Raw genomic sequence first — 25,639 nt, 5'->3', positions numbered from 1 at the left:
GAGTTATGATTGAAATAGTTAGACTCGCGCTTTGGTTTAGCAATTTACTGACCTACCTTCGATTGATTGACCATAACTCAGTTAATTCGACTCGTAATTCATTGAAATTAGTTCCATTTCGAAGGAATCGAAGTGTAGTTTAAAACGAAAGAAACGGAGATGAAAAACTCCAAGTATTTTGAGAGTTATGATGGAAATAGTTAGACTCGCGCTTTGGTTTAGCAATTTACTGACATACTTACGATTGATTGACCATAACCCACGAAATTTAACTCGTAATTCATTGAAATTAGTTTCATTTCGAAGTAATCGAAGTGTAGTTTAAAACGAAAGAAACAGAGATGAAAAACTCCAAGTATTTTGAGAGTTATGATGGAAGTGGTTAGACTCGCGCTTTGGTTTAGCAATTTACTGACCTACCTTCGATTGATTGACAATAGCTCAGTCAATTCGACTCGTAATTCATTCAAATTAGTTCCATTTCGAAGGAATCGAAGTGTAGTTTAAAACGAAAGAAACGGAGATGAAAAACTCCAAGTATTTTGAGAGTTATGACGGAAATAGTTAGACTCGCGCTTTGGTTCAGCAATTTACTCACCTACTTACAATTGATTGACCATAACTCACTCAATTTAACTCGTAAGTCATTGAAATTAGTTTCATTTCAAAGGAATCGAAGTGTAGTTTCAAACGAAACATGCGGAGATGAAAAACTCCAAGTATTTTGAGAGTTATGATGGAAATTGTTAGACTCGCGCTTTGGTTTAGGAATTTACTGACCTACCTCCGATTGATTGACCATAACTCACTCAATTTTACTCGTAATTCATTAAAATTAGTTACATTTCGAAGAAATCGAAGTTTAGTTTAAAACAAAAGAAACAGAGATGAAAAACTCCAAGTAGTTTGAGAGTTATGATGGAGATAGTTAGACTCGCGCTTTGGTTTAGCAATTTACTGACATACCTCCGATTGATTGACCATAACTCACTCAATTTTTCTCGTAATTCATTGAAATTAGTTTCATTTCGAAGGAATCGAAGTAAAGTTTAAAACGAAAGAAACGGAGATGAAAAATTCCAAGTATTTTGAGAGTTATGATGGAAATAGTTAGACTCGCGCTTTGGTTTAGCAATTTACTGACATACTTACGATTGATTGACCATAACTCACGAAATTTAACTCGTAATTCATTGAAATTAGTTTCTTTTCGAAGGAATCGAAGTGTAGTTTAAAACGAAAGAAACGGAGATGAAAATTTACAAGTATTTTGAGAGTTATGATGAAAATAGTTAGACTCGCGCTTTGGTTTAGCAATTTACTGACATACCTCCGATTGATTGCCCATAACTCACTCAATTCAACTCGTAATTCATTGAAATTTGTTTCATTTCGAAGGAATCGAAGTGTAGTTCAAAACGAAAGTAACGGAGATGATAAACTCCAAGTATTTTGAGAGTTATGATGGAAATAGTTAGACTCGCGCTTTGGTTTAGCAATTTACTGACATACTTACGATTGATTGACCATAACCCACGAAATTTAACTCGTAATTCATTGAAATTAGTTCCATTTCGAAGAAATCGAAGTATAGTTTAAAACGAAAGAAACGGAGATGAAAAACTCCAAGTATTTTGAGAGTTATGATGGAAGTGGTTAGACTCGCGCTTTGGTTTAGCAATTTACTGACCTACCTTCGATTGATTGACGATAACTCAGTAAATTCGACTCGTAATTCATTGAAATTAGTTCCATTTCGAAGGAATCGAAGTGTAGTTTAAAACGAAAGAAACGGAGATGAAAAACTCCAAGTATTTTGAGAGTTATGATGGAAATAGTTAGACTCGCGCTTTGGTTTAGCAATTTACTGACATACTTACGATTGATTGACCATAACCCACGAAATTTAACTCCTAATTCATTGAAATTAGTTTCATTTCGAAGAAATCGAAGTGTAGTTTAAAACGAAAGAAACGGAGATGAAAAACTCCAAGTATTTTGAGAGTTATGATGGAAGTGGTTAGACTCGCGCTTTGGTTTAGCAATTTACTGACCTACCTTCGATTGATTGACAATAGCTCAGTCAATTCGACTCGTAATTCATTGAAATTAGTTCCATTTCGAAGGAATCGAAGTGTAGTTTAAAACGAAAGAAACGGAGATGAAAAACTCCAAGTATTTTGAGAGTTATGACGGAAATAGTTAGACTCGCGCTTTGGTTTAGCAATTTACTGACCTACTTACAATTGATTGACCATAACTCACTCAATTTAACTCGTAAGTCATTGAAATTAGTTTCATTTCAAAGGAATCGAAGTGTAGTTTCAAACGAAACAAGCGGAGATGAAAAACTCCAAGTATTTTGAGAGTTATGATGGAAATTGTTAGACTCGCGCTTTGGTTTAGCAATTTACTGACCTACCACCGATTGATTGACCATAACTCACTCAATTTTACTCGTAATTCATTAAAATTAGTTACATTTCGAAGAAATCGAAGTTTAGTTTAAAACAAAAGAAACAGAGATGAAAAACTCCAAGTATTTTGAGAGTTATGATGGAGATAGTTAGACTCGCGCTTTGGTTTAGCAATTTACTGACCTAACTCCGATTGATTGACCATAACTCACTCAATTCAACTCGTAATTCATTGAAATTAGCTCCATTTCGAAGGAATCGAAGTGTAGTTTAAAACGACCGAAACGGAGATGAAAAACTACAAGTATTTTGAGAGTTATGATGGAAATAGTTAGACTCGCGCTTTGGTTTAGCAATTTACTGACCTACCTTCGATTGATTGACCATAACTCAGTTAATTCGACTCGTAATTCATTGAAATTAGTTCCATTTCGAAGGAATCGAAGTGTAGTTTAAAACGAAAGAAACGGAGATGAAAAACTCCAAGTATTTTGAGAGTTATGATGGAAATAGTTAGACTCGCGCTTTGGTTTAGCAATTTACTGACCTACCTTCGATTGATTGACCATAACTCAGTTAATTCGACTCGTAATTCATTGAAATTAGTTCCATTTCGAAGGAATCGAAGTGTAGTTTAAAACGAAAGAAACGGAGATGAAAAACTCCAAGTATTTTGAGAGTTATGATGGAAATAGTTAGACTCGCGCTTTGGTTTAGCAATTTACTGACATACTTACGATTGATTGACCATAACCCACGAAATTTAACTCGTAATTCATTGAAATTAGTTTCATTTCGAAGAAATCGAAGTGTAGTTTAAAACGAAAGAAACGGAGATGAAAAACTCCAAGTATTTTGAGAGTTATGATGGAAGTGGTTAGACTCGCGCTTTGGTTTAGCAATTTACTGACCTACCTTCGATTTATTGACAATAGCTCAGTCAATTCGACTCGTAATTCATTGAAATTAGTTCCATTTCGAAGGAATCGAAGTGTAGTTTAAAACGGAAGAAACAAAGATGAAAAACTTCACGTATTTTGAGAGTTATGATGGAAATAGTTAGACTCGCGCTGTGGTTTAGCAATTTACTGACCTAACTCCGATTAATTGACCATAACTCACTCAATTCAACTCGTAATTAATTGAAATTAGCTCCATTACGAAGGAATCGAAGTGTAGCTTAAAACGAACGAAACGTAGATGAAAAACTACAAGTATTTTGAGAGTTATGATGGAAGTGGTTAGACTCGCGCTTTGGTTTAGCAATTTACTGACCTACCTTCGATTGATTGACCATAACTCAGTTAATTCGACTCGTAATTCATTGAAATTAGTTCCATTTCGAAGGAATCGAAGTGTAGTTTAAAACGAAAGAAACGGAGATGAAAAACTCCAAGTATTTTGAGAGTTATGATGGAAATAGTTAGACTCGCGCTTTGGTTTAGCAATTTACTGACCTACCTTCGATTGATTGACCATAACTCAGTTAATTCGACTCGTAATTCATTGAAATTAGTTCCATTTCGAAGGAATCGAAGTGTAGTTTAAAACGAAAGAAACGGAGATGAAAAACTCCAAGTATTTTGAGAGTTATGATGGAAATAGTTAGACTCGCGCTTTGGTTTAGCAATTTACTGACATACTTACGATTGATTGACCATAACCCACGAAATTTAACTCGTAATTCATTGAAATTAGTTTCATTTCGAAGAAATCGAAGTGTAGTTTAAAACGAAAGAAACGGAGATGAAAAAATCCAAGTATTTTGAGAGTTATGATGGAAGTGGTTAGACTCGCGCTTTGGTTTAGCAATTTACTGACCTACCTTCGATTTATTGACAATAGCTCAGTCAATTCGACTCGTAATTCATTGAAATTAGTTCCATTTCGAAGGAATCAAAGTGTAGTTTAAAACGGAAGAAACAAAGATGAAAAACTTCACGTATTTTGAGAGTTATGATGGAAATAGTTAGACTCGCGCTGTGGTTTAGCAATTTACTGACCTAACTCCGATTGATTGACCATAACTCACTCAATTCAACTCGTAATTAATTGAAATTAGCTCCATTACGAAGGAATCGATGTGTAGCTTAAAACGAACGAAACGTAGATGAAAAACTACAAGTATTTTGAGAGTTATGATAGAAGTGGTTAGACTCGCGCTTTGGTTTAGTAATTTACTGACCTACCTTCGATTGATTGACAATAACTCAGTCAATTCGACTCGTAATTCATTGAAATTAGTTCCATTTCGAAGGAATCGAAGTGTAGTTTAAAACGAAAGAAACGAAGATGAAAAACTTCAAATATTTTGAGAGTTATGATGGAAATAGTTAGACTCGCGCTGTGGTTTAGCAATTTACTGACCTAACTCCGATTGATTGACCATAACTCACTCAATTCAACTCGTAATTCATTGAAATTAGCTCCATTTCGAAGGAATCGAAGTGTAGTTTAAAACGAACGAAACAGAGATGAAAAACTACAAGTATTTTGAGAGTTATGATGGAAGTGGTTAGACTCGCGCTTTGGTTTAGCAATTTACTGACCTACCTTCGATTGATTGACCATAACTCAGTTAATTCGACTCGTAATTCATTGAAATTAGTTCCATTTTGAAGGAATCGAAGTGTAGTTTAAAACGAAAGAAACGGAGATGAAAAACTCCAAGTATTTTGAGAGTTATGATTGAAATAGTTAGACTCGCGCTTTGGTTTAGCAATTTACTGACCTACCTTCGATTGATTGACCATAACTCAGTTAATTCGACTCGTAATTCATTGAAATTAGTTCCATTTCGAAGGAATCGAAGTGTAGTTTAAAACGAAAGAAACGGAGATGAAAAACTCCAAGTATTTTGAGAGTTATGATGGAAATAGTTAGACTCGCGCTTTGGTTTAGCAATTTACTGACATACTTACGATTGATTGACCATAACCCACGAAATTTAACTCGTAATTCATTGAAATTAGTTTCATTTCGAAGTAATCGAAGTGTAGTTTAAAACGAAAGAAACCGAGATGAAAAACTCCAAGTATTTTGAGAGTTATGATGGAAGTGGTTAGACTCGCGCTTTGGTTTAGCAATTTACTGACCTACCTTCGATTGATTGACAATAGCTCAGTCAATTCGACTCGTAATTCATTCAAATTAGTTCCATTTCGAAGGAATCGAAGTGTAGTTTAAAACGAAAGAAACGGAGATGAAAAACTCCAAGTATTTTGAGAGTTATGACGGAAATAGTTAGACTCGCGCTTTGGTTTAGCAATTTACTCACCTACTTACAATTGATTGACCATAACTCACTCAATTTAACTCGTAATTCATTGAAATTAGTTCCATTTCAAAGGAATCGAAGTGTAGTTTCAAACGAAACAAGCGGAGATGAAAAACTCCAAGTATTTTGAGAGTTATGATGGAAATTGTTAGACTCGCGCTTTGGTTTAGGAATTTACTGACCTACCTCCGATTGATTGACCATAACTCACTCAATTTTACTCGTAATTCATTAAAATTAGTTACATTTCGAAGAAATCGAAGTTTAGTTTAAAACAAAAGAAACAGAGATGAAAAACTCCAAGTATTTTGAGAGTTATGATGGAGATAGTTAGACTCGCGCTTTGGTTTAGCAATTTACTGACATACCTCCGATTGATTGACCATAACTCACTCAATTTTTCTCGTAATTCATTGAAATTAGTTTCATTTCGAAGGAATCGAAGTAAAGTTTAAAACGAAAGAAACGGAGATGAAAAATTCCAAGTATTTTGAGAGTTATGATGGAAATAGTTAGACTCGCGCTTTGGTTTAGCAATTTACTGACATACTTACGATTGATTGACCATAACTGTAGACACCCCATTTTGTTTTGTTTTAATCAACAAATAAATTAGTGTGTTAAATCCATGTGAGAACCCCCTCTATCATTGATTTATATGTTTTAGGTCATTAATATCTTGATCTGACTTTACGGATCATCAATCGGGACAAAATAAGCTAGGGTCACTTCATAGCCCGGACCCTGATTCCATTCCGAGACCCGATTTCCGTAAATCGTTAGATCAATGGCAGATCATGACCTGGGTCTAACCATCCAAAACCACCTAACCTCTCCTCTCATCCTAACCATTCAAACCTCACCTAACCTCACCTAACCTCTCCTCCCATCATAACCATCCAAACCTCACCTAACCTCACATAACCTCTCCTCTCATCCTAACCATCCAAACCTCACCTAACCTCACCTAACCTCACCTAACCTTACCTAACCCCACCTAACCTTACCTAACCTCATCCTCTCATCCTAACCATCCAAAACCACCTAACCTCACCTAACCTCCTATCCCATTCTCCTATAAATACCCTCTCATCCCACCATCCAAAAGAAGAAAAAAAGAACCCCTCTCTTAGAAAATTCATCCCTCTCCCTCATCTCTTCAAGGGTTCGGCCATCCTTGCCGGATCGGGTGATTTTATACGTTGGGTGATATATATCAAAAGCAGTCATTATCAAGCAAGGAATCATCTTCAAGGAATTAACATCAAAGAAAAATCAAACACAAAGTGGGTTTCCAAAGAGGTAGGCATTTATTTCAATTCTATGTAGGGTCTGTTTTCATGCATATCTTTTACTTTAAAAGAAAAACCATGTTAGGAAGCATGTAGGGTCCGTTTTCCCCCTGGTTAGCCTTTGGTTAGACCCTGGTTGCACCCAGGTTCACTGCTGGTTGCACCCAGGTTCGATGCTGGTTGCACCCTGGTTCCCTACTGATTCGCACCCTGGTTCCCCTGCTGGTTGCACCCTGGTTCCCTACTGGTTGCACCCTGGTTCCCTGCTGGTTGCACCCTGGTTCCCTACTGGTTCGCACCCTGGTTCGATATTGGTTCGCACCCTGGTTCCCTGCTGGTTCGCACTCTGGTTAGACCCTGGTTGCACCCAGGTTCGCTGCTGGTTGCACCCAGGTTCCCTCCTGGTTGCACCCTGGTTCCCCTGCTGGTTCGCACCCTGGTTCCCTGCTGGTTCACACCCAGGTTCGCTGCTGGTTGCACCCAGGTTCCCTGCTGGTTGCACCCTGGTTCCCCTGCTGGTTCGCACCCTGGTTCCCTGCTGGTTCGCACCCTGGTGCACCCTGGTCCGCACCCTGGTTTGTACCCTGCTTCCTCCTAGTTAGACCATGGCTAGTCTCGGGTTTGCTCCTAACTTAGACCCGACTCACTTGACCCTAACCATTAACCCAATCCAACCAAGTAATATCCCAACACAATCCGAGTCGCATGTCTGAATCCATTTGGCCGAATCTCATAAGCCCGCCCACTTTGAATTCCGAAAATTCAAACCCTTGATGATTCCTATATGCTCAATTCTTTGATGCAAATTCCCAATTCCAAAATCCCATTGCTAGATCAATGTTTCTGAATCTCAAGTCCAATGTTCAAATGCAAACCCGATTCCAGATACAAATACCAATTCTGTCTTCCAAAATCCAAGCAACCTCGCCAGTGGAACTACGTGTGGCTTGATCCCCATCACGGGGTACGTAGGCAATTTGGCACTCCCAAGTTCAGTCGCACCTTTCTCTATCTTTCCCATTCCCTCACACTATTCATCATCTCGATTCATCTCGTGTCTCTCGGAACCATTGGATTATGGTTTCCGTCGTAAGAACCCTTAGAGCCCAATTTAGGAACAATGGTGTCGTGTCGTGTTGTGTCCTAAGTTTTAGGGAGTCCTAGAGTTAGGAGTCCAGCCTCATCACGGACGCTTGCTATGTATAGCAACCGTGCCATAGGTCAAGTTACACTAGTCATCCAGTTTTTCCCTAGGACAAGCCTAGTAAACTAGGATGTAGGCTAACCTGCATTAGTCTAAGGGACAACTTGCATTTAGATAGGATCATATAGCATCTTCGATGAAATCCTAAGATAATAAAATCTTCAACTTGAATTAAATAACTTCTCCTAAAACTGTTGAAACAGTCAATCCCGTCTAGGTCGGTGTCTTAGTTGAGTTAGGCATATGTAACTTAGCTTAGGTGCACCGAACTACGTCGACTCTGATCCCAGTGAGGCTTGGGTACGTAGGCAGCTTGGATGTCTGACGGCATACCACCCGCGAGTCGGCACCACAACAAATTGTGGTGTTTTGTATATTAATTTTCTTGTAAATGCTTAATCAAATCACTTAGGATTTTCCATGAAATTAGAATTCTAGGAGAACTTTCACTTAGAATGAATCCAGACAAATTAATAAATCAAGATACACATCTAGGATTCACATTGAAATTAGATTCTAGGATGCATGTCACTTAGTTCGCACATTAACATAGAGTTGAATGAGCCATTTAAAATAAATTTAAAAGAGTTAGCTTTTGGAATCGAAGACCGATTATCGGACAAGAATGGTGCATGTGGTGGATAACTCCCCATACCTTCCATTCTCGTAACCAGGTAGCGAGTCTAGATTTCTGGTTAATTATGGGTCCTAGATCCCACATCTAGGTGGCGACTCTGTCAGTCTCTTTCGTGTGGAATTCGGATTGCCTTAGTGATCCCAAGTCCACAGGAAAGACAAATACGAATCAATATTAAAATGCACACGCCAATCGCGTGGGTACGAGAGACCAAGAGAGAGGCGTGGCGGCTCGCGCCCCACCCCTCTCGCGGGATCATGTCCCACAGTCTGGCGACTCTGCTGGGGACCACCTAACTTCATTAAAATTTCAAAAGATAATTCATTTGAATTTAATTTAACTGGCTCATAAAAACTCTATACTTGTTAGATTAGTTTGTCTTGTTTTATTTTCTCATCACATTTTACTCGAACTTAACCTAACAAAACCTGAGGGCATCATAGATTGCGCAAACATATTGCACACACTTACATCACTTGCATCTAAACTCTTGCATCTCACGTGCACACACGTCCTATTTTAGGAACCCGGAGTGTTATCTAGCATGGTTGACTGGGATTTCATCACCTGGTGCCTCTGTGCTAGAGAAGCATTCCACCCTTAGCCTAGTACCTTTATGGTACGTAAACGGATCTCTTGTTCACGTACTGATACGCCGGACACTGGTACAGTATATCGAACAGGGATTCGCGCTAAGGGAACTCTTGGCCTTACCCCTAGATTAACCCACACATGCATGTAGTATACGAACACATGTGCATCATGTGTGTGAGCCTAGTTTAGGATATCCTACCCATTGGTGTCTAGATTAGGCCGTGGTCCATCTTCCAATGGTCACGATCGGTCCTTAGATACACGAACAAAGTCATGAGTCGAGATTCTCTCTCCACTCCGATAGATTAGGATTAGGGTTGATGCCTTCAGGTAACACTGATAAAATGTGAAAAAAAAATAAAAAAATTTCCCTTTGGGTTAGGATATAAATCCCATAATTTTCAAAGATCTCATAGGATTAGTCATTCATGATCTATCCGTTGAAAGCAATCTTATGCTATCTCATCTAATCTTTTGATCGTGCGTCTTTCGTTCTTCTGTCATACGATTCGATCGTATCTTCATGCCATCCCCTAACTGGCAGATGCAGAATCTCACAATCTTTCGATTATGCGTTCTCATGATCTGATCATGCCTGGTCCAGATAATCCAATCTTGCTTGTACCCCTGGTCTGTTCCTCCTCTAGGGGCTACCTTTTTCAAGATTATTTTGCTAAGTCCTTCAGAGTTCACTCTCAGAATCATTGAGCTAGGGGCATTTCCCTATGCGAATCAGTCATCATTGTCCAAAATTGAAAGTATCAGCCATGATGATGTTCAGAACGAACCAGCCTTCGCCGAGCCTTCAACGCCAAACAGTTGCAGCAGTTAAAGTTTTAGTCACTTACTATTTTATGTTGAGTCAGTCATCATGGTCAGTATAATTGTTGAGTCCGGTCTTACAGTTAAAGGTCAATGCCTAGTCCAGGCAAGTTATCTTCTGTTTCTCTTTCTTATTTAGAGTTGTGAATCGTGAGCATGTTCAGGATAGGTCGTCTGATGTAATAGCTTTTCTTTAAATAAAATTTCAGTCAGTTCCAAAAAGTTCACTTGTGTCTGTTCTTAAGTGTGCTTCTGATCTTAAAATAAGACTCCCTCCTCAAATGAGGACAAAATTGACGAAACTCCACTTGAGTCACAGCAATTACTTGAACGAGAGGAGGAGCGCCAATCCCAACCTTTCAAAGATGAAATTGAAATGATAAACACTGGCACTGAAACTTTGATTCAGTGAATGCCGATTGAAAATACATTACCCTCTAAAGAGTGTGAAGAATTGATAAAATTATTTCAAGAATAAGAAGATTGTTTAGAAAAGCTACAACCGATACCAGGGGCAAGACATAGATGGAAAGCTCAAAGAAAATGAAGAAAGTGAGAAGATATATGCTATACAAGGGGCATAGAGTGGAAACAACTTTCATATTTCCAATCAATGACCTTGGTTCTCAAATTCATAAAGCCAACAAATTCAAGATGAAAAGTTCAAGAGCAAACAATGAAAAGTGATCATCAGATATCGAGAGTACGAATCCATAGATGGAGGATGTCAAAGAACAAGTTTCGCTCTATGAAAGTCAAAAGCACGTATTAGAATCTTGAAAGAAGAAGATCCATTATCTCTTACCTGGAAATGCCGTCAAACTCCGCGAAAAAAAAAAAAAACAAAAAAGAAAAAAAAAAATCAGTACCAGAGGGACTCTAGTAACCTAGATCGATTCCCAATCTGAACATCGAAAGGCCTCCTTTGGCCGATTAAATCCCAAAATCAAAACCCAATGTCAAAAGAATACCGATTTGCAAACCCTTCGAGCCTAAATCAAATTTTCTTGAAAACCCACCAAACTTGGGGCATTCCCCCGAACTACGCGAGACCTGATCCCTATACTGGGGTACGTAGGCAACTCGGTTGAACCGAGTTCGGTCGATTCAAAAAGGAAAAGAAATTCAATCCTTTCAAAAATAAAAGAGAGGGACAAGTTCCAAAAGAAGAGAAGTTAATTGTTCCAGAAAGAAAAGAAAAAAGGAAAAAAAAATCAAACAATTTATCTTCAAACTAGGGGCATTCGCCCTGAACTACACACGACCTGATTCCTACCTTGGGATATGTAGGCGACCTGTTCACAGGTTCGGTCGAAATCTTTGTTGAGCCTTAAGCCATTCTTTGAAAAGCCCTATCCTACCTATAAAAGTCCTTCTGGTGTTCAGAACTAATGAGCTAGGTCCTGAGATACAATAAAAAAATGAAATGATGATGAATAAGAAAAATAACGGAGTTTGAAGATCTGCTAGACTGAAAACCTGAAAGGGCGGTCTAGGCAAAATTTAAGATCATTCCCCTGCTAAGTTGAAAACCCGAAAGGGCGGCTTAGGCAAAAGCTAAGGGGATAGCCTGCTGGATCGAAAACCTAGAAAGGTGGTTCAGGCAAAAGTTAAGGCTAGCGCGGTCCGCCAAGTTAAAAACCCTGAAGAGGTGACTTGGTCACGGTAAGAGAATCAGTATAAGAAGGCAACAGCCGGTATCAAGACTGAAGATCAACTGAAGTTCAAGCAAATTCAAGTGATATCCTCAAAACTGGGGGCATTGAAGCTAAGCAATCTTAGGGGTCGTAATTAAATTCTTGAGGCATTACTGTTTCGAGGAAGAAGTCCGGTGTTTACCAATTGAAAAACTATTCCTTGAAAGGATAGACTTACCAAACAAAACATTAACTAAGTCAGAAGCATCACTATGTTTGTCAGTATAGTCAGTCAATCTTTATTATTCTAAGTTCACTCCTTCAGGGCTGCTCAATCCTTTGAGTAGTGCCTTTCATCTAAGTTTTCTCTTTAGAAAGAGTCAATTGTCGTTCCTATGTCCAAATGATGTAACTGTCTTGGTGAAGGAGGCCAGGCCTAGGCAGCTCCCTGCAATTATACCTGAAAGAGCTCGAGAATTTAGTCAAACAACTTCATTTCAAAGAAGATCAGCTCAGAAAAATTCAGAAGTAGAAACATCAGAAAGCCCAGCTTCCGTAAAAAGATCATACCCCAGGAAGGCACCTTAAGCTTGGAAGAACCTCAGATGCAATGGTGGTTGAGCCAATTTCTCAGAAAGATGAACCATTCAAATTCATAATTCCCTTCCGGTTAGTTATCCTGGTCAAGAAATGTTTATCTAAACACCTGTCAAGAAGCAGATCCCGCTTTTCCATGTTAATATCCAAGAGAGTCGTTGTTCTAAATTACCAATCTCAAATGTCTTGTTCAAGGTTTCAGTTATCAAAATCCCCAGAAGACAAGACCAGCAGTCTCTTTGAGAAAAATCTTGTTGAAGTTTCATAAAAATGTTCCTAATCCATTCTTGCTAGTAATGGTTCTTCGTTCCAAAGGTTTGCCGTTTCATCATTCGTCAAAGTCCTAGTTTCCAACATCTTTGTCGGGCACGATCCATAATATCCCCGATTTCATTGAGTTCAAAAAAATAAAAAATTCATCAAATCCAATCTTACGTCAAATTCAAGTTCATGGAAAATCTCTAAATTCTTCGAGCCCGTTTGTGAACGGTACCTCTTTTCTCGAGCCCATTTGCAAATGGCCTCGTCTTCTCCTTGAGCCCGTTTGTGAACGGTGCCTCATCTCTCGAGTCCATTTGTGAATGGTTTCGTCTTCTCCTTGAGCCCATTTGTGAACGGTGCCTCATTTTCTGAGTTCATTTATGAATGGTCTCATGTCCTCCTTGAGCCCGTTTGTGGACGGTGCCTCATTTCTCAAAAAATCAAAAATTCATCAAATCCAATCCCCAATTCAAAAAATCCAATCCTACGTCAAATTCAAATTCATAAAAATCTCTAAATTTTTCATTGTTGAATTCATCAATCAAAGCTATCTTGTGTCGTCGAGCCCGTTTGTGAACGGTGCCTCATTTCTCGAGCCCATTTGTGAATGGTCTCGTCTTCTCCTTGAGCCCGTTTGCGGACGGTACCTCATTTCCCAAAAATAAAAATTCATCAAATCCAATCCCCGATTCAAACAAATCCAATCTTACGTCAAATTCAAGTTCATGAAAAATCTCATGTCCTCTTTGAGCCCTTCTGTGAAAGGTGCCTCATTTCTCGAGGCCGTTTGTGAATGGTCTCGTCTTCTCCTTGAGCCCGTTTGCGGACGGTACCTCATTTCCCAAAAATAAAAAATTCATCAAAACCAATCCCCGATTCAAACAAATCCAATCTTACGTCAAATTCAAGTTCATGAAAAATCTCATGCCCTCTTTGAGCCCGTTTGTGAACGGTGCCTCTTTTCTCGAGGCCATTTGGGGATGGTCTCGTCTTCTCCTTGAACCCGTTTGTGAACATGTTTCTCATTCTCTGAGTCCATTTGTGAATGGTCTCATGTCCTCTTTGAGCTCGTTTGTGAACGGTGCCTCTTTTCTCGAGGCCATTTGTGAATGGTCTCATCTTCTCCTTGAGCCCGTTTGCGGACGGTACCTCATTTTCCAAAAATAAAAAAATTTATCAAATCCAAATCCTTAATTAAAAAATAAAAATAAAAATCCATTCCTACGTCAAATTCAAGTTCATAAAAAAATCCCTAAATTCTTCGAGCCCGTTTGTGAACGGTGCCTCATTTCTCGAGTCCATTTGTGAATGGTCTCGTCTTCTCTTCGAACCCGTTTGTGAACAGGTGTCTCATTCTCTGAGTCCATTTGTGAATGGTCTCATCTTCTCCTTGAGCCCGTTTGTGAACGGTGCCTCATTTTCTGAGTCCATTTGTGAATGGTCTCGTGTCCTCTTTGAGCCCGTTTGTGAACGGTGCCTCATTTCTCGAGTCCATTTGTGAATGGTCTTGTCTTCTCCTTGAGCCCGTTTGTGAACGGTGCCTCATTTCTCGAATCCATTTGTGAATGGTCTTGTCTTCTCCTTGAGCCCGTTTGTGAACGGTGCCTCATTTCTCGAATCCATTTGTGAATGGTCTCGTCTTCTCCTTGAGCCCGTTTGTGAACGGTGCCTCATTTCTCGAGTCCATTTGTGAATGGTCTCGTCTTCTCCTTGAGCCTGTTTGTGAATGGTGCCTCATTTCTCGAGTCCATTTGTGAATGGTCTTGTCTTATCCTTGAGCCCGTTTGTGAATGGTGCCTCTTTTCTCGAATCCATTTGTGAATGGTATCGTCCTCCTTGAGCCCGTTTGTGAACGGTGCCTCATTTCTCGAGTCCATTTGTGAATGGTCTTGTCTTCTCCTTGAGCCCGTTTGTGAACGGTGCCTCTTTTCTCGAATCCATTTGTGAATGGTATCGTCCTCCTTGAGCCCGTTTGTGAACGGTGCCTCATTTCTCGAGTCCATTTGTGAATGGTCTTGTCTTCTCCTTGAGCCCGTTTGTGAACGGTGCCTCTTTTCTCGAGTCCATTTGTGAATGGTTTTCTATCCTCCTTGAGGCCGTTTGTGAACGGTGCCTCATTATCCAAGTCCATTTGGGAATGCTTCTTATCCTCGTTGAACCCGCTTGTGAGCGGCGTCTCATCTCCTTCTAAAAACTGTTTGAGAGCGATCTTTGTCCTTTCCCTTCAGAATCCATTCGAAAATGATATCTCATTCTCTAATTGCCCGTTTGTGAACGGCGCCGCATCGAGTTTTTATTATTATTCAAGTTCTAGGGTTTCATCTAAGGTTTTGCATTATGTTAAGGTGCGTTGTGTCTAGAGAGTCCTTTGTCGATTAAAACTACGCAAAATGGTTCTGTCATTTTTAACTTTGGTATTCAATGACTACGTCATCTCTACCAAAGAGGGGCATCTGTAGACACCCCATTTTGTTTTGTTTTAATCAACAAATAAATTAGTGTGTTAAATCCATGTGAGAACCCCCTCTATCATTGATTTATATGTTTTAGGTCATTAATATCTTGATCTGACTTTACGGATCATCAATCGGGACAAAATAAGCTAGGGTCACTTCATAGCCCGGACCCTGATTCCATTCCGAGACCCGATTTCCGTAAATCGTTAGATCAATGGCAGATCATGACCTGGGTCTAACCATCCAAAACCACCTAACCTCTCCTCTCATCCTAACCATTCAAACCTCACCTAACCTCACCTAACCTCTCCTCCCATCATAACCATCCAAACCTCACCTAACCTCACATAACCTCTCCTCTCATCCTAACCATCCAAACCTCACCTAACCTCACCTAACCTCACCTAACCTTACCTAACCCCACCTAACCTTACCTAACCTCATCCTCTCATCCTAACCATCCAAAACCACCTAACCTCACCTAACCTCCTATCCCATTCTCCTATAAATACCCTCTCATCCCACCATCCAAAAGAAGAAAAAAAGAACCCCTCTCTTAGAAAATTCATCCCTCTCCCTCATCTCTTCAAGGGTTCGGCCATCCTTGCCGGATCGGGTGATTTTATACGTTGGGTGATATATATCAAAAGCAGTCATTATCAAGCAAGGAATCATCTTCAAGGAATTAACATCAAAGAAAAATCAAACACAAAGTGGGTTTCCAAAGAGGTAGGCATTTATTTCAATTCTATGTAGGGTCTGTTTTCATGCATATCTTTTACTTTAAAAGAAAAACCATGTTAGGAAGCATGTAGGGTCCGTTTTCCCCCTGGTTAGCCTTTGGTTAGACCCTGGTTGCACCCAGGTTCACTGCTGGTTGCACCCAGGTTCGATGCTGGTTGCACCCTGGTTCCCTACTGATTCGCACCCTGGTTCCCCTGCTGGTTGCACCCTGGTTCCCTACTGGTTGCACCCTGGTTCCCTGCTGGTTGCACCCTGGTTCCCTACTGGTTCGCACCCTGGTTCGATATTGGTTCGCACCCTGGTTCCCTGCTGGTTCGCACTCTGGTTAGACCCTGGTTGCACCCAGGTTCGCTGCTGGTTGCACCCAGGTTCCCTCCTGGTTGCACCCTGGTTCCCCTGCTGGTTCGCACCCTGGTTCCCTGCTGGTTCACACCCAGGTTCGCTGCTGGTTGCACCCAGGTTCCCTGCTGGTTGCACCCTGGTTCCCCTGCTGGTTCGCACCCTGGTTCCCTGCTGGTTCGCACCCTGGTGCACCCTGGTCCGCACCCTGGTTTGTACCCTGCTTCCTCCTAGTTAGACCATGGCTAGTCTCGGGTTTGCTCCTAACTTAGACCCGACTCACTTGACCCTAACCATTAACCCAATCCAACCAAGTAATATCCCAACACAATCCGAGTCGCATGTCTGAATCCATTTGGCCGAATCTCATAAGCCCGCCCACTTTGAATTCCGAAAATTCAAACCCTTGATGATTCCTATATGCTCAATTCTTTGATGCAAATTCCCAATTCCAAAATCCCATTGCTAGATCAATGTTTCTGAATCTCAAGTCCAATGTTCAAATGCAAACCCGATTCCAGATACAAATACCAATTCTGTCTTCCAAAATCCAAGCAACCTCGCCAGTGGAACTACGTGTGGCTTGATCCCCATCACGGGGTACGTAGGCAATTTGGCACTCCCAAGTTCAGTCGCACCTTTCTCTATCTTTCCCATTCCCTCACACTATTCATCATCTCGATTCATCTCGTGTCTCTCGGAACCATTGGATTATGGTTTCCGTCGTAAGAACCCTTAGAGCCCAATTTAGGAACAATGGTGTCGTGTCGTGTTGTGTCCTAAGTTTTAGGGAGTCCTAGAGTTAGGAGTCCAGCCTCATCACGGACGCTTGCTATGTATAGCAACCGTGCCATAGGTCAAGTTACACTAGTCATCCAGTTTTTCCCTAGGACAAGCCTAGTAAACTAGGATGTAGGCTAACCTGCATTAGTCTAAGGGACAACTTGCATTTAGATAGGATCATATAGCATCTTCGATGAAATCCTAAGATAATAAAATCTTCAACTTGAATTAAATAACTTCTCCTAAAACTGTTGAAACAGTCAATCCCGTCTAGGTCGGTGTCTTAGTTGAGTTAGGCATATGTAACTTAGCTTAGGTGCACCGAACTACGTCGACTCTGATCCCAGTGAGGCTTGGGTACGTAGGCAGCTTGGATGTCTGACGGCATACCACCCGCGAGTCGGCACCACAACAAATTGTGGTGTTTTGTATATTAATTTTCTTGTAAATGCTTAATCAAATCACTTAGGATTTTCCATGAAATTAGAATTCTAGGAGAACTTTCACTTAGAATGAATCCAGACAAATTAATAAATCAAGATACACATCTAGGATTCACATTGAAATTAGATTCTAGGATGCATGTCACTTAGTTCGCACATTAACATAGAGTTGAATGAGCCATTTAAAATAAATTTAAAAGAGTTAGCTTTTGGAATCGAAGACCGATTATCGGACAAGAATGGTGCATGTGGTGGATAACTCCCCATACCTTCCATTCTCGTAACCAGGTAGCGAGTCTAGATTTCTGGTTAATTATGGGTCCTAGATCCCACATCTAGGTGGCGACTCTGTCAGTCTCTTTCGTGTGGAATTCGGATTGCCTTAGTGATCCCAAGTCCACAGGAAAGACAAATACGAATCAATATTAAAATGCACACGCCAATCGCGTGGGTACGAGAGACCAAGAGAGAGAGTGCGGCGGCTCGCGCCCCACGCCCCTCTCGCGGGATCATGTCCCACAATAACTCACGAAATTTAACTCGTAATTCATTGAAATTAGTCTCATTTCGAAGGAATCGAAGTGTAGTTTAAAACGAAAGAAACGGAGATGAAAATTTACAAGTATTTTGAGAGTTATGATGAAAATAGTTAGACTCGCGCTTTGGTTTAGCAATTTACTGACATACCTCCGATTGATTGCCCATAACTCACTCAATTCAACTCGTAATTCATTGAAATTAGTTTCATTTCGAAGGAATCGAAGTGTAGTTCAAAACAAAAGTAACGGAGATGATAAACTCCAAGTATTTTGAGAGTTATGATGGAAATAGTTAGACTCGCGCTTTGGTTTAGCAATTTACTGACATACTTACGATTGATTGACCATAACCCACGAAATTTAACTCGTAATTCATTGAAATTAGTTCCATTTCGAAGAAATCGAAGTGTAGTTTAAAACGAAAGAAACGGAGATGAAAAACTCCAAGTATTTTGAGAGTTATGATGGAAGTGGTTAGACTCGCGCTTTGGTTTAGCAATTTACTGACCTACCTTCGATTGATTGACAATAACTCAGTCAATTTGACTCGTAATTCATTGAAATTAGTTCAATTTCGAAGGAATCGAAGTGTAGTTTAAAACGAAAGAAACGGAGATGAAAAACTCCAAGTATTTTGAGAGTTATGATGGAAATAGTTAGACTCGCGCTTTGGTTTAGCAATTTACTGACATACTTACGATTGATTGACCATAACCCACGAAATTTAACTCGTAATTCATTGAAATTAGTTTCATTTCGAAGAAATCGAAGTGTAGTTTAAAACGAAAGAAACAGAGATGAAAAACTCCAAGTATTTTGAGAGTTATGATGGAAGTGGTTAGACTCGCGCTTTGGTTTAGCAATTTACTGACCTACCTTCGATTGATTGACAATAGCTCAGTCAATTCGACTCGTAATTCATTCAAATTAGTTCCATTTCGAAGGAATCGAAGTGTAGTTTAAAACGAAAGAAACGGAGATAAAAAACTCCAAGTATTTTGAGAGTTATGACGGAAATAGTTAGACTCGCGCTTTGGTTTAGCAATTTACTCACCTACTTACAATTGATTGACCATAACTCACTCAATTTAACTCGTAAGTCATTGAAATTAGTTTCATTTCAAAGGAATCGAAGTGTAGTTTCAAACGAAACAAGCGGAGATGAAAAACTCCAAGTATTTTGAGAGTTATGATGGAAATTGTTAGACTCGCGCTTTGGTTTAGCAATTTACTGACCTACCTTCGATTGATTGACCATAACTAACTCAATTTTACTCGTAATTCATTAAAATTAGTTACATTTCGAAGAAATCGAAGTTTAGTTTAAAACAAAAGAAACAGAGATGAAAAACTCCAAGTATTTTGAGAGTTATGATGGAGATAGTTAGACTCGCGCTTTGGTTTAGCAATTTACTGACCTAACTCCGATTGATTGACCATAACTCACTCAATTCAACTCGTAATTCATTTAAATTAGCTCCATTTCGAAGGAATCGAAGTGCAGTTTAAAACGAACGAAACGGAGATGAAAAACTACAAGTATTTTGAGAGTTATGATGGAAGTGGTTAGACTCGCGCTTTGGTTTAGCAATTTACTGACCTACCTTCGATTGATTGACCATAACTCAGTTAATTCGACTCGTAATTCATTGAAATTAGTTCCATTTCGAAGGAATCGAAGTGTAGTTTAAAACGAAAGAAACGGAGATGAAAAACTCCAAGTATTTTGAGAGTTATGATGGAAATAGTTAGACTCGCGCTTTGGTTTAGCAATTTACTGACCTACCTTCGATTGATTGACCATAACTCAGTTAATTCGACTCGTAATTCATTGAAATTAGTTCTATTTCGAAGGAATCGAAGTGTAGTTTAAAACGAAAGAAACGGAGATGAAAAACTCCAAGTATTTTGAGAGTTATGATGGAAATAGTTAGAATCGCGCTTTGGTTTAGCAATTTACTGACATACTTACGATTGATTGACCATAACCCACGAAATTTAACTCGTAATTCATTGAAATTAGTTTCATTTCGAAGAAATCGAAGTGTAGTTTAAAACGAAAGAAACGGAGATGAAAAACTCCAAGTATTTTGAGAGTTATGATGGAAGTGGTTAGACTCGCGCTTTGGTTTAGCAATTTACTGACCTACCTTCGATTTATTGACAATAGCTCAGTCAATTCGACTCGTAATTCATTGAAATTAGTTCCATTTCGAAGGAATCAAAGTGTAGTTTAAAACGGAAGAAACAAAGATGAAAAACTTCACGTATTTTGAGAGTTATGATGGAAATAGTTAGACTCGCGCTGTGGTTTAGCAATTTACTGACCTAACTCCGATTGATTGACCATAACTCACTCAATTCAACTCGTAATTAATTGAAATTAGCTCCATTACGAAGGAATCGAAGTGTAGCTTAAAACGAACGAAACGTAGATGAAAAACTACAAGTATTTTGAGAGTTATGATAGAAGTGGTTAGACTCGCGCTTTGGTTTAGTAATTTACTGACCTACCTTCGATTGATTGACAATAACTCAGTCAATTCGACTCGTAATTCATTGAAATTAGTTCCATTTCGAAGGAATCGAAGTGTAGTTTAAAACGAAAGAAACGAAGATGAAAAACTTCAAATATTTTGAGAGTTATGATGGAAATAATTAGACTCGCGCTGTGGTTTAGCAATTTACTGACCTAACTCCGATTGATTGACCATAACTCACTCAATTCAACTCGTAATTCATTGAAATTAGCTCCATTTCGAAGGAATCGAAGTGTAGTTTAAAACGAACGAAACAGAGATGAAAAACTACAAGTATTTTGAGAGTTATGATGGAAGTGGTTAGACTCGCGCTTTGGTTTAGCAATTTACTGACCTACCTTCGATTGATTGACCATAACTCAGTTAATTCGACTCGTAATTCATTGAAATTAGTTCCATTTCGAAGGAATCGAAGTGTAGTTTAAAACGAAAGAAACAGAGATGAAAAACTCCAAGTATTTTGAGAGTTATGATTGAAATAGTTAGACTCGCGCTTTGGTTTAGCAATTTACTGACCTACCTTCGATTGATTGACGATAACTCAGTAAATTCGACTCGTAATTCATTGAAATTAGTTCCATTTCGAAGGAATCGAAGTGTAGTTTAAAACGAAAGAAACGGAGATGAAAAACTCCAAGTATTTTGAGAGTTATGATGGAAATAGTTAGACTCGCGCTTTGGTTTAGCAATTTACTGACATACTTACGATTGATTGACCATAACCCACGAAATTTAACTCGTAATTCATTGAAATTAGTTTCATTTCGAAGTAATCGAAGTGTAGTTTAAAACGAAAGAAACAGAGATGAAAAACTCCAAGTATTTTGAGAGTTATGATGGAAGTGGTTAGACTCGCGCTTTGGTTTAGCAATTTACTGACCTACCTTCGATTGATTGACAATAGCTCAGTCAATTCGACTCGTAATTCATTCAAATTAGTTCCATTTCGAAGGAATCGAAGTGTAGTTTAAAACGAAAGAAACGGAGATGAAAAACTCCAAGTATTTTGAGAGTTATGACGGAAATAGTTAGACTCGCGCTTTGGTTCAGCAATTTACTCACCTACTTACAATTGATTGACCATAACTCACTCAATTTAACTCGTAAGTCATTGAAATTAGTTTCATTTCAAAGGAATCGAAGTGTAGTTTCAAACGAAACATGCGGAGATGAAAAACTCCAAGTATTTTGAGAGTTATGATGGAAATTGTTAGACTCGCGCTTTGGTTTAGGAATTTACTGACCTACCTCCGATTGATTGACCATAACTCACTCAATTTTACTCGTAATTCATTAAAATTAGTTACATTTCGAAGAAATCGAAGTTTAGTTTAAAACAAAAGAAACAGAGATGAAAAACTCCAAGTAGTTTGAGAGTTATGATGGAGATAGTTAGACTCGCGCTTTGGTTTAGCAATTTACTGACATACCTCCGATTGATTGACCATAACTCACTCAATTTTTCTCGTAATTCATTGAAATTAGTTTCATTTCGAAGGAATCGAAGTAAAGTTTAAAACGAAAGAAACGGAGATGAAAAATTCCAAGTATTTTGAGAGTTATGATGGAAATAGTTAGACTCGCGCTTTGGTTTAGCAATTTACTGACATACTTACGATTGATTGACCATAACTCACGAAATTTAACTCGTAATTCATTGAAATTAGTTTCATTTCGAAGGAATCGAAGTGTAGTTTAAAACGAAAGAAACGGAGATGAAAATTTACAAGTATTTTGAGAGTTATGATGAAAATAGTTAGACTCGCGCTTTGGTTTAGCAATTTACTGACATACCTCCGATTGATTGCCCATAACTCACTCAATTCAACTCGTAATTCATTGAAATTTGTTTCATTTCGAAGGAATCGAAGTGTAGTTCAAAACGAAAGTAACGGAGATGATAAACTCCAAGTATTTTGAGAGTTATGATGGAAATAGTTAGACTCGCGCTTTGGTTTAGCAATTTACTGACATACTTACGATTGATTGACCATAACCCACGAAATTTAACTCGTAATTCATTGAAATTAGTTCCATTTCGAAGAAATCGAAGTATAGTTTAAAACGAAAGAAACGGAGATGAAAAACTCCAAGTATTTTGAGAGTTATGATGGAAGTGGTTAGACTCGCGCTTTGGTTTAGCAATTTACTGACCTACCTTCGATTGATTGACGATAACTCAGTAAATTCGACTCGTAATTCATTGAAATTAGTTCCATTTCGAAGGAATCGAAGTGTAGTTTAAAACGAAAGAAACGGAGATGAAAAACTCCAAGTATTTTGAGAGTTATGATGGAAATAGTTAGACTCGCGCTTTGGTTTAGCAATTTACTGACATACTTACGATTGATTGACCATAACCCACGAAATTTAACTCCTAATTCATTGAAATTAGTTTCATTTCGAAGAAATCGAAGTGTAGTTTAAAACGAAAGAAACGGAGATGAAAAACTCCAAGTATTTTGAGAGTTATGATGGAAGTGGTTAGACTCGCGCTTTGGTTTAGCAATTTACTGACCTACCTTCGATTGATTGACAATAGCTCAGTCAATTCGACTCGTAATTCATTGAAATTAGTTCCATTTCGAAGGAATCGAAGTGTAGTTTAAAACGAAAGAAACGGAGATGAAAAACTCCAAGTATTTTGAGAGTTATGACGGAAATAGTTAGACTCGCGCTTTGGTTTAGCAATTTACTGACCTACTTACAATTGATTGACCATAACTCACTCAATTTAACTCGTAAGTCATTGAAATTAGTTTCATTTCAAAGGAATCGAAGTGTAGTTTCAAACGAAACAAGCGGAGATGAAAAACTCCAAGTATTTTGAGAGTTATGATGGAAATTGTTAGACTCGCGCTTTGGTTTAGCAATTTACTGACCTACCACCGATTGATTGACCATAACTCACTCAATTTTACTCGTAATTCATTAAAATTAGTTACATTTCGAAGAAATCAAAGTTTAGTTTAAAACAAAAGAAACAGAGATGAAAAACTCCAAGTATTTTGAGAGTTATGATGGAGATAGTTAGACTCGCGCTTTGGTTTAGCAATTTACTGACCTAACTCCGATTGATTGACCATAACTCACTCAATTCAACTCGTAATTCATTGAAATTAGCTCCATTTCGAAGGAATCGAAGTGTAGTTTAAAACGAACGAAACGGAGATGAAAAACTACAAGTATTTTGAGAGTTATGATGGAAATAGTTAGACTCGCGCTTTGGTTTAGCAATTTACTGACCTACCTTCGATTGATTGACCATAACTCAGTTAATTCGACTCGTAATTCATTGAAATTAGTTCCATTTCGAAGGAATCGAAGTGTAGTTTAAAACGAAAGAAACGGAGATGAAAAACTCCAAGTATTTTGAGAGTTATGATGGAAATAGTTAGACTCGCGCTTTGGTTTAGCAATTTACTGACCTACCTTCGATTGATTGACCATAACTCAGTTAATTCGACTCGTAATTCATTGAAATTAGTTCCATTTCGAAGGAATCGAAGTGTAGTTTAAAACGAAAGAAACGGAGATGAAAAACTCCAAGTATTTTGAGAGTTATGATGGAAATAGTTAGACTCGCGCTTTGGTTTAGCAATTTACTGACATACTTACGATTGATTGACCATAACTCACGAAATTTAACTCGTAATTCATTGAAATTAGTTTCTTTTCGAAGGAATCGAAGTGTAGTTTAAAACGAAAGAAACGGAGATGAAAATTTACAAGTATTTTGAGAGTTATGATGAAAATAGTTAGACTCGCGCTTTCGTTTAGCAATTTACTGACATACCTCCGATTGATTGCCCATAACTCACTCAATTCAACTCGTAATTCATTGAAATTTGTTTCATTTCGAAGGAATCGAAGTGTAGTTCAAAACGAAAGTAACGGAGATGATAAACTCCAAGTATTTTGAGAGTTATGATGGAAATAGTTAGACTCGCGCTTTGGTTTAGCAATTTACTGACATACTTACGATTGATTGACCATAACCCACGAAATTTAACTCGTAATTCATTGAAATTAGTTCCATTTCGAAGAAATCGAAGTATAGTTTAAAACGAAAGAAACGGAGATGAAAAACTCCAAGTATTTTGAGAGTTATGATGGAAGTGGTTAGACTCGCGCTTTGGTTTAGCAATTTACTGACCTACCTTCGATTGATTGACGATAACTCAGTAAATTCGACTCGTAATTCATTGAAATTAGTTCCATTTCGAAGGAATCGAAGTGTAGTTTAAAACGAAAGAAACGGAGATGAAAAACTCCAAGTATTTTGAGAGTTATGATGGAAATAGTTAGACTCGCGCTTTGGTTTAGCAATTTACTGACATACTTACGATTGATTGACCATAACCCACGAAATTTAACTCCTAATTCATTGAAATTAGTTTCATTTCGAAGAAATCGAAGTGTAGTTTAAAACGAAAGAAACGGAGATGAAAAACTCCAAGTATTTTGAGAGTTATGATGGAAGTGGTTAGACTCGCGCTTTGGTTTAGCAATTTACTGACCTACCTTCGATTGATTGACAATAGCTCAGTCAATTCGACTCGTAATTCATTGAAATTAGTTCCATTTCGAAGGAATCGAAGTGTAGTTTAAAACGAAAGAAACGGAGATGAAAAACTCCAAGTATTTTGAGAGTTATGACGGAAATAGTTAGACTCGCGCTTTGGTTTAGCAATTTACTGACCTACTTACAATTGATTGACCATAACTCACTCAATTTAACTCGTAAGTCATTGAAATTAGTTTCATTTCAAAGGAATCGAAGTGTAGTTTCAAACGAAACAAGCGGAGATGAAAAACTCCAAGTATTTTGAGAGTTATGATGGAAATTGTTAGACTCGCGCTTTGGTTTAGCAATTTACTGACCTACCACCGATTGATTGACCATAACTCACTCAATTTTACTCGTAATTCATTAAAATTAGTTACATTTCGAAGAAATCGAAGTTTAGTTTAAAACAAAAGAAACAGAGATGAAAAACTCCAAGTATTTTGAGAGTTATGATGGAGATAGTTAGACTCGCGCTTTGGTTTAGCAA

Source organism: Tasmannia lanceolata, unplaced genomic scaffold (genome assembly GCF_043159265.1).
Source record: "Tasmannia lanceolata isolate RefF3 unplaced genomic scaffold, GAP_Taslan_0.1 ptg000001l, whole genome shotgun sequence".
NCBI classification, from domain to species: domain Eukaryota; kingdom Viridiplantae; phylum Streptophyta; class Magnoliopsida; order Canellales; family Winteraceae; genus Tasmannia; species Tasmannia lanceolata.
This window is presented reverse-complemented; position numbering follows the sequence as displayed.